Genomic DNA, 10,935 nt, shown 5'->3' on the forward strand with positions numbered 1-10,935 from the left:
ATCGACTTTGTAAGTTATCTATATCCACAAGTGTTTGAATTTTATCCTCGAGTAAATGAAGAGAGGTTATAGATTTTAAGCAGAGAGAGTGAACTGGGTTTTGGGTTTTAGGAGGATCTTTATATTAAAGGTCTCTAGTGTGAGGATCCTGGGAGGTGGGGGTGGGAACTAGAGTCAGAGAGATCAGTTAGAAGTTGTGGTGGTCGTTCAGGAGAGAGAGGTAATGGCCTGGCATAAGGTCGTGTTAATGGGGATGGAGAGAGGTGGACCTGCTAAAGGTTACAGTGCTGGTTAGCGACAGAGCAGAGACTGGGGCTGCTGACTAATTACACAGGAATTTCCTGCCAGGAAATTAACCTTTTTTACTTGTTTATTTAGGCATGAGTTTAATATGTGCTATTTGATAGAGAAAGATAAGTTGCTACGAGTAACTGGGCAGAGATGGTTTAGTTGGGAGGTATGGTTTTCATTTCCATTGCTTATGCCTGCAATGCTGATAATAGATGTGTCTTGGAAGTCACTGCACCCAAGAGAAAGTTGAGCAAGGTGAGCCATTCTCTTCAAAGGGAGAGTTTTTTTTTTTTTTTTTTTCAATTCTCCTGGTTTTTGTTCATGGGGTCACACCCTGACTTCTAATAACTGCCTCATCTATTCTCCTTTGGGTCAGACTGGGAGTGTTTATTTGCTTTTTTTTTTTTTTTTTTGGCTTAATTGGCATGTAAAACACTAGTAAGATGTGATTGGTTATTTTGTTCATGCAACATTAGCCTTTCAAGCTGTGTTTCTCAAACAATCTCTGGGGACAGAGGTTGGTCATGGAACCCATGTTCTTAGAAGGTCCAGGCCTAGATTCTGGTTGATGAGTAGAAATGAACCGAGAGGAGCCTGATGAGATGAGGGCACCTGGGCACAGGTGACCCCAGTGGCTACTGCTTTGGGGAGGAGACTTCTTAAGAAAGATATCTGAGACAGCAAGATGGTGGCTGGGACTGTGGGTAAAGGACGAGCCTGGCAGTATTCTCCATTACTAAATTAGGTGATCCTGAAGGTCTAAATTATATTCCAAATGATCCCTTCCCTTGACCATGGACACCTGATTCCAAATGGGAACTTAGTTGATAGAATCCTGCATATTCTACAAGGCGCAACTCTGTAGGAAGCCTCCTCTCACTGATAATGGGTCTTGCAGGCCACCCCTCTAGTCACCCTCTTCCACATTTAAGGAACCATAGAGGAAGGACAGGCACCTTATAACTTGACACTTATCTGGTGCCCTCAGTATGGCCCAACTTTACTGGATACTCTCTGAAGGCTTTTCATTCCCTCTGTGTCTCTGCAACACCTCTCTGAATTTTCAGGTAAGTTCTGTTGATTGACAGACCCAGAAGTTTAGAAGATATATTAACCCTCATGTTCAGATTGAGAAACTGAAGAGGAAGGGTTAAGTCCCCAGCTTAAGACTGTGAAGGCTGAAATTTACTTAGGAGCTAACCAAGGACACTCCCAGAGTCAAATATCTTACATACATTTGTTGCTTAATCAAACCCTAAGAGCCAGACCTGGCTGTAATCCCAGCAACTCTAGAGGCTGAGGCAGGGGCATTGCAAATTTGAGGTTTGCCTGGGCAACTTTATCTCAAAATAAAATAAAAAGGGCTAAGGATGTAGCTCAGTGGTAGTACACCCCTCGGTTCAATCCCCAGCACCAAAACCAAAACAAACTAAAAAACAACCCCTAAGAGGTCCATCCTATTCCCATTTTATGGTTGAGGAAACTGAAGCTTATTTTTTTAAAATATCTTTTGATTGTTAGTGGACCTTTATTTTACATATTGGTGCTGAGAATCAAACCCAACGCCTCACACATGCTAGGCTCTACCACTGAGCTACAACCCCAGTGCAAGCTTACAGTTTTAAAATAATCCCATCCCGCTTATGTGCCAAACCCAGAATTTAAAAAATATATGATCATATTCATTGCTGCTTCTTATTTTCATCACTTCCTACATGATATTACATGTTCACTTACCTGTCCCTCTACAAATTAGACTAGTGCCTTTCCTAAGGGAAGGAGCTGTGCTTCTGTTTTTATTTTCATCAGGACCTAGCAAAGAGCCCCAAGCATAGTTGATGTTTGATAAACCACACTTACCCACATGTTAAAATGAATGAAGAGCTGATGATGAAGCTTGCTTCCAGCCCAGGTCAGCGCTGCCTCCCTGTGAAGACAAGGTTGGCCTGTCCTTTTTCAGGGTAGGTTTTTGTGGAAGCCTCTTCTCCCTTCAGAGTGGCACCAGCAGACACTTCCTGAGTTCCTTTAAAGTTGCTGTGGTGAGCCAGCAGCTCCTTTGGGGACCTCTTCAGACCCCATGGTGGCCACCGCTCTGGTTTACCTCTGTGACACAGAGATCTAGATTGAACTCACAGAAACTCTCAGAGAAAGTGACCACAGGCCCAATCTTTGGCCAGATGTGGGGTTGATCTTGTCTCTCTCTCTCTCTCTGGCTTGATTTGTGACCTTGGGTCAATTAACCTTAGTAAGCCTCACATTCCTCCCTGTAAAGTGGGGACACAAATAATGCCTACTTAATCTGGTTGTTGTAGGACTGAATGAGAAAATGTGTGTGCGCCCCTCCTCACAGAGCAGTGAATGGCAGCTGTGGCTACTGTTTATAAAGGCCTGAGATAGGAACCCGGAAGAGGAACAGTGGTACTGCCAGGCACCACCGGGTGCTTTGCCAGTCCCTCTTCACATGCTGCATCTCAAAGCAACACTAATGGTTGGAGTTCATTTTCCAGGCTCTTCAGTTTTCCTTCTCCTGCTAACCTGTGCAGTGTCCCCTCCATTCACTCATACCTGTGTGAAGTCTGGCTCCCCAACAAAGTGTAGGAATCTGGACCAAGGAAGAGAGACAGTCAGGCCAGAGTGCTCAGGCCAGGCCCCTCAGAGGATAGCTCCACTTGATCTCCGGGAGTGGAAGTTGTGGGAAGCAGAGCTGTCCTCACCTGGAACCTTCCATAATTCTGCCCCTGGGCAAGCCAGTGTCCTCTTAAGGACCTTGGAGGGGCAAAAATTCCAGACACTGCTGACTTTTCACAGATGCAGGCAAAAGGGCCTCAGTGGAGGGTGATATCTAGCAACTATTAGAAGAGAATTGGATTATAATTTATTCAGAGTTGAACAACTAAAAACCTAACGACCAAATGAACAGTCAAGGAGTGTTAGCATTTCAAAACAAGTCTCTTATTAATGCTAGTGGTTGACCCTCAGGCTGAAGACTGGATTCTGGCAGGAAATTTAGGAATTGGAGGGGCCTTGCCTACATAGCTCATGCCAAAGGTTGGCTTTTGCTGCAGATGGGAGTAGGCTAACTTTTCTTATTAAATGCCAGAACTCATGAACCCCAGTTATTTAAGTGTCCTTCATCCAAGTCAGGATGTTTGCAAGACAAATGATCTTTCTGAATTCTGAAGAAAGGAGCAGGGGCACACCCCAGGGGTGATTTGACTATGCTTATGACAGTCACAGGGTGGGAGGCTAGGAAGTCAGTGTTAAACTGCACAGGTGCTGGGTTGGCATTTGTTGACTGACTGCATTCAGGGATGAAGGCAGCCCTTGTATTGGGAAAAGCTATAAAAAGGATCTCTGTTATCTATGGCCTTAATGTACTCTTCAGGTCACGAATTCTTTTTACTCTAAAGTCATTCTTGCCTTCTGTCTCCCTCCAGGAGAAATTGTCCCCTTTCTTTTGAATTCCCAATTTATTTTCTTTTCTGCATTTAACTCACCGTATTGTAATCATGGGCTTGTGTGTCTGTCCCAGTAGATTCTGAGGGCCCTAAAGACAGGGGATGCTTATTTCCTTAGCTCCAGAACATAGCTCCTGGTAGAATAATGAATGTTGACTGAGTGCATGCTGAATGAACCAGGTGGCTAAGCCAGATGTCTTTTATCCTTGATTACATATGTGCAGATATGTATATATGTGTGTGTGGTTAAAATAGTTTATCTTGATAATTTCCTTCACTTAAGGCAAATCTAGTCAAGGAAACAAACTACATAATTGACTTATAAGGACTAACACTAAGTGAACACCAAATGGACAAGGTGAAATCAGAGATTGGTTACTTCCTGGGCCTTTTTATTTGACCAAATGACTTAGCATAGCCAATCACTGTCAGGGAAGTGGTCAGATGAGAGCAGAGGAAAAAGTAAAGGGAAAGGGCCCTTCCTTTATAAACCAACTGGACATACCTCTCTGGTGAATGGTAACAGAAAGAGGGAATTTTTTTTTTTTTTTGGCGTGTGTTTATAAATTCAGTTTTAATGTTCATTTGTTTTATTTTCTTCCTTCCTTCCTTCCTTCCTTCCTTCCTTCCTTCCTTCCTTCCTTCCTTCCTTTCCTTTCCTTTTTTTTTTTTTTTAACCAGGAATTGAACTCAGGGGTGCTTAACCACTAAACCACATCCCCAGTCCCTTTTATATTTTATCTTGAGATAGGATCTTGCTAAGTTGCTTAGGGCCTGGCTAAGCTGCTGAGGCTGGCTTTGAACTTGTGAGCCTCCTGCCTCAGACTCCTGAGTTGCTGGGATTACAGGCATGTGCCACCACACCCAGTTTATGTTCATTCTTTTTCAAAGCGTCTTTAACACCTATGGACTTAAGACTTAAATTTGTAACGTGATCATTCTGATCTTCTAGTCAGTTGAAGTAAAATTGAACATCTCAGATATGACGCTTCTCTTCTTTAAAATGTCAAGACATTAACTTTGCTTGGTTTCAGGAGTTCAGGTGCAAAATCTTTGTATTGCCAGATTAACACAATGCCTGCACACACAGCTGCTTAATACACACCACTGCAAGGAACAAATCAGAGTAACGAGGCTTCTGAAATAGAAGTCTTGCAAGTATAGAACAGTGAATACCTGACAGCATAATTCAAGGTCCCAGAGGAAGACATCTTTAGTCCACCTGAACTAAGCCAAACCACACTTTCCTTCCTCATCTGTCTTTATAATACTTTTATATTGACAGTAAAGTAGGCCTTTGGTTTCCATTAAAGTTCCTGAGGTGAAGCTATTAAACCTTATCTGTACTATAAACCTTGCCATGGACTCTGTGCTTCCTAGCATGTGTGAAGCTCTGGGTCCAATCCCCAGTGTCACAAAGGAAAACAAGGTACAAACACAATCTTTCCATGAATATGCCTATCACCTTTTTCCTGCCAGGGGAAGACTGATTCAGATAATGAATCTAAAGCAAATAACGCAATTGGGCACCGTGGCACATACCTATAATCCCAGTGACTTGGGATATTGAGGCAGGAGGATGACAAGTTTGAGGTCAGTTTTGGCAATTCAGCAAGACTCTCAGCATTTTAGTGAGAACAAAAAATTAAAAGAGCTGGGATGTAGCTCAGTGGTAAAGCACCCCTGGGTTTAATCCCCAGAACCAAAAAAAAAAAAAAAAAAAAGGAAGAGAGAAAGCAAGTAGCTCAGTGTTGGGATTTGAAGATGTTCAACCGGAGTTGTCAACATGAAAAAGAAAATCACAAAAGAGCAGATTATAAGTGGGAAGGTGTTCAAAGAAGGGGAGGGACAGACATGGAATTAGTGGAGCAGGAGTGGGGAGGGGACTGGAGGTCCAGCACCCAGAGGTGCGCCTTCCTAGCTTGTTCTAGACTGCAGAAGTCTTGCCTGCTAGAAACCCCTTGAGAATTACATGTGAGCTGGAACCCCAGAAATGAGACCAAGTCATTGATCAATACCCAATAAATATGCACCATTTTTTTAATTAGAGTTTTATAGTTATACATAGTAGTTGGGTTCATCCTGACAAACTCATACATGCATGGAAATTGATTTCAGTTCATGATCCTCCCCTTTTTCTTCTCTCTTTTCCCTCCCATCCTCCCTTCCCTCTCCCATTCTCCTTCCTGTATTCAACTTCCTTTCACACTCGTCTATTAATTTATATTTGATTGGTTCTTTTTATGATTCTATCCTTCCTTCTACCTTTCCTTTATTTTACTCTAGCTTCTGCACATGAGAGAAAACATTTGACCTTTGAGTTTCTGAATTTGGCTTATTTCACTTAGCATGATGTTCTCCATTTTCATCCATTAAGATGCACCATTTGATAGTTTGTTCTGTACACTAGCATGTGCAGCAATACAATAATAGCACCCAATTCCAATGATAAAAAACAAGCCAAGAGTGGAGACATTCCCTAAGATGCCGGCCTGGCACCAGTGAAGTTAATTTGGCAATGATTTTCACTTGGGAAAGAGAAATGAAGGGAGGAGCTGTGGCCTCTGCCAAACCCAACAGTCTGAAAAGCAGACTGTGCAACTAGAGAGGCCTCGGGGCAACACCAGCTGTAGATGAGCTCAGTAGGGTGAGGCCCAAAGGGAGGCCACAAACTCCTCTGGGGAAAAGGTGGCAGAGGGCACATCCTCTAATGTCACTGCAAAGTCAGCCACATGCGCAGTCAGAGGACCTCAAAGGGGGCAGAGGATGGATCAGGTTTGGGTCTGGAGGTAGGGACTGGGCTGGGCTGGGCGGATACTGCACCACTTTCTAGTGGTTATTTATCTCTTGAAGTCTCAGTTTCCTCATCTGTAAAAATAAATAGAGTAACCAACAACTTTCTGTAAAGATGAGAAAAAACAAACTAAAGTGGTTAAAAAGAAACTATTCCTTCTGATGATTATTCTATGATGTATTTTAGTGTGAGAAAAAAAAAATCCTACCCTGTAAAGATACAGATTTAATTTTGTTTAGTAAGCAAATAAGCTTCAAATAAAATACCAAAACAGGGAACTATTTATTCCCCTGGACTGGACTTGTCTTTCTCAGCCTGTTGTTGGTGTAAGATGACCATACATACCCCTTTTGTCATTTGTGGGGTATCCTTTTAACATTAGGAGCCAGTTGTACCTCTTAAGGAAACCTGAGCTACACCAGCAATTATAGATGTGAAGGGAGATAGTGGTTCTAACCTTTGTTCCCTCCGTGGATTCCTTTGAGAACATGATGAAAGCTGAGGACATTTTTCTCAAGAAAATTGCACCCGCCTTCCTGAAAGCAATGGAGAGGGCTTCTCTCCTTGAAGCTACTCTTTGGATTCTAGTTTTTTTGTGTGTGTGTTGGGGTGGTCGACCCCAGGTGTCTTAGTCTGCTGGAGTTGTACTAAAAAAGTACCATAACTTGAGTGAGATTTATTTTCTCACTGTTCTGGGGGCTAGAAGTCCTAGATCAGGGTGCCAGTGTGGTTGGGTTCTGGAAAGGATGCTTCCGGATTTGTAGACAGCTGCTATCTTGCTGTGTACGCACATGGCCTCTTCTTTTTTGTGAGAAGGAGGACAGAAGGAGCAATTTCTCTGATGTGTCTTCTTAATAAGGATACTAACGCCATGGTGAGGATCCTGCCCTTGTGACCTTGTCTGACCCTCATCACCTCCCAGAGGCCCCACCTCTCAATATGATCAAAGGGAGACTTGGGGCTTCAACATAGGAATTTTAGCAGGGACACAATTCAGTTCATGGAACCAGTTCATGAGTCCTGCACTACTGAAAACAGGGAGACTGCAGGGTCTCTGAGAACAGCCACATGTTTTTTTTTTTTTTTTTTTTTTTTTTCTATTTTTTGGTGAGCAGGAGTAAACAATATAGAATAAAATAAAAAGTCAGGAGGAAAGAGTTCAGGATGCTGTACAGGAATCTGGAGACATGCTGGTCTTGGCTCCCCAGTCAAGCAGAACTGAAACCTAAGACATGTCACTTGGTCTGTCTGAACTTCAGTTCTCCCATTGGTTAGGTTATTCTTACCTGATGTACTGTTCATTGACATCACATAAAGGGTCGGACCCTATGCTAAGTGTCCCCTTCGACCTTTTCTCTCAATATATTTACCAATCTGTTTAAAAAGCAAAGCAGGAACCATTGTTTCCATTTTACAGATAAAGAAACTGAGTCATAGGAGGTTAAGTACATGGTCTAAGGTTACCTAGCTAGTGAACAGTGATTGCTATTCATGCTTAGCCAAGACTGGGTTTTTGCTGTACACAGTTGTATTGACATTGTAGTTGTTGTGAGAATTACACAGGACAAAATGTAGAAAAGTCGTTTGAATACTATGAAGCATTATCTTTCTTTCTGCACACAACACACACAGAACTTTTTTATTATTTTGTGGGAAGACAGCCATACTTCTTTGTAATGGGAAAATAAGATTCACATAGAATTCTGAAGTTCTTTCTCAGAGGTTGAAGGACATACCTTGGTTATGGGAAACCAAATAATTGTGCCTGGAAATACTTGGGGCCTTCATCTTTAGCAAGACAAGACAGCCTGGTCTCTGGCTTCCTCTGCGGATGTCTTCTCTTCTCAATACTTGCCTTTGTTGGTGCCTATTTACACTGATCACTCCCAAGGCCACACCTAGCGGCTTCTTGAAAAGATGTATCCAGCAGTTGTGGTTTAGAGTTGTATAAGAGAAATAAGGAAATGAATAGCAGGTGAGTATAAGAGCCTAGGAGCAGCCTTGTTCTGCGGCCTGCCTGCCACAGGCTGGGGGAGTTTAGGCGCTGCCCCCCACAGGGCGTCCCTGATGGAGGGGGCCTTGGGCACCAGTTCAGTCTCCACAGGAGTTTCACTCTGATTTGGGTTTGTGTTTTCCTTGAAATTATCCAGTTAATCTGTCAGTATCCAGTGTGCTTTGGTGTCACTGGGTCATCTCTGGGAAGAGGATGACCAGACTCAGAGTGGCCTGGGGACTGGAAAACAGACTGAGGACCCTTCTCATCCCATGGCCTGTGGGACTCCAGCCCTCGTCCTCTTGGCTGTGTTCTTTGGTACCCCCACCAACACACTGCATTAGATTTAGCTGCCAAAGGAATGGGCAGCACAGGGTGATGATCTGCCAGGTTTCTCACCCAGGATGGGGGACTTAGGACATTTCAGTGCAAAGTTTGTTGATTTGGGTGCAGTCCTTTTATCATTGATTTGGTTTCATCTGAAACTCTACCCATACCTGGCACATAGTAGGTTTTATGCAAGATTGTAGAAAGGATGCATGAATAATTCTCCATCCTACTCTGAAGGGGAGCTGATACATAGTAGGCCTTCAGTTGATATTTGGTTCTCATCTCTTTCTTCTTCCAGTGCCTCTTGCTTACTTTTCCTGGTAAATCAAGAAATCATGATGGAGCCTGAATTAAAGAACATGCTGTATTTAAAAAAGTCCAGGAAAGTCTGTATTGGAAAGCCAAATATTTCAGGAGATAGTTAACTGAACTTCTTATAGTAGGAAAGCTTTTCTAGGTTCCACTAAAATTCTGGACAAGTTACTTTTCTTCTAAAGATTGGAATCCGACCCTTTAAGGACCTGGGGAGATCTGGGGTGCTTGGAAGCAGGTTTGTTGGAAAACAGTTTTAGAAGTCAAGGGGTTCCCTGAATTTTTGAGACTCGGAAGCTCCCCAGTCCATGTGAGTAGAAATGTCCTACTCCTCTCACCTTATTTTATTTGCTGGGGGATAAATTTTGGTCTTGAAGGCAGAGGAAGGAATTTGTAATTCTAGATGGGGATCTAAATGGATCATCACTTGTGAATAGTTGTGGGGGGGATCTATTTCTTCAGACATGTGGAAGACGGTGCTGCAGAGAATAAAAACAGGTGGAGAACATCATTTGTGCTCCAGTGGAATTTTCCATTTGGATAAATGATGATTTATTCCAAACTTCTCTAGGGATTGATATTCATGTTAATTTGCACACCTTAGTCTGGCATAGTGGTGCACAGCTCAACCCCAGAAAATCAAGAAGCTGAAGCAGGGGGATCCTAAGTTTGAGGCCAGTCTGGACAACTTAGACCCTGTCTCAAAATTAAATAAATAAATAAATAAATAAATAAGTAAATAAATAAAAAAGAAAGGAAGAAAAAAGAAAAATAAAAAACCCAATTTCTACATCTTAATATATGATGTGCCACCAAACTCCTGCTTCCCCATGAAAGTATTCCAGTTCACCAGTGCAATCGTGCTGGTACCAGTGACTTAACTGTAAATAAGAAGGAAAAGCTGTGGTAAAGTACTTCTATAATTCTTTTGGAAAGGCAGCAGGTGATAATATTTTATGAGATCATCCCAGTTTCAAATAGTCTCTCCACAATCAATTCCCATAGCCTTTAAAATGTCCCATAAATTTTATGTTTAGGTCTTTCTATCTTCAAAACTGCATTTTGCACTTTGTGTTGGTGGCATCGAAGCTGGTAGTCCATGTCTCATTTTTTTTTTTTTAATTTAAAAAATAGGGTCATGTAAAGTAGAATTTGGTAATAAGGGCTTTAGTTGTTTCTTGATAACAAATGTAACAAAGAAATACATTTTCAATTCTATCCAAAGCCCCAAAGCCTTGGGATGGACCTGGATTCTATTTCTTTCTTTAGTGGCCCACATTCAATCCATTAACAAATCGTTGGCTTAATCTTCAGAATTACTCAGAATCTGGCCACTTTTTCTACTTCCAGGCATCACCACCTTCAAACGAGCACTTCTTGCAGTCCTGAAAATGAAGTCACTGTTGGGAATGAACCCAAAGCCTCCCACCGATAAAGGTGGTGGTGGGTGGGGCAACTCGCCTTGACCCAGTCCAGGGCAGAAGACTCCTCCAAGGCGTATGCTCAGGATGGTGCCAGTGTACTAAATGTAAGAGAGGGACAGGAAGGACCCACTGTGGACTGTTACCTCCTGGAGGAAGCCACGCTTGCCCTCCCTGCTGGTACTCCTGTTCCCAAGGGCAAGGACCTACGGGCCCCATCCTAGCAGCTCCCTTATTAATTGCAATGGACTTGCCAGTCTTTCTGTACTTTCCCTTAGCTTAGCTTTTCTCTCCACCACTCTCACCCCACCAGCGTGGGATGGGAAGCCAGAGTGA

Source organism: Sciurus carolinensis, chromosome 4 (assembly GCF_902686445.1).
Source record: "Sciurus carolinensis chromosome 4, mSciCar1.2, whole genome shotgun sequence".
NCBI lineage: Eukaryota > Metazoa > Chordata > Mammalia > Rodentia > Sciuridae > Sciurus > Sciurus carolinensis.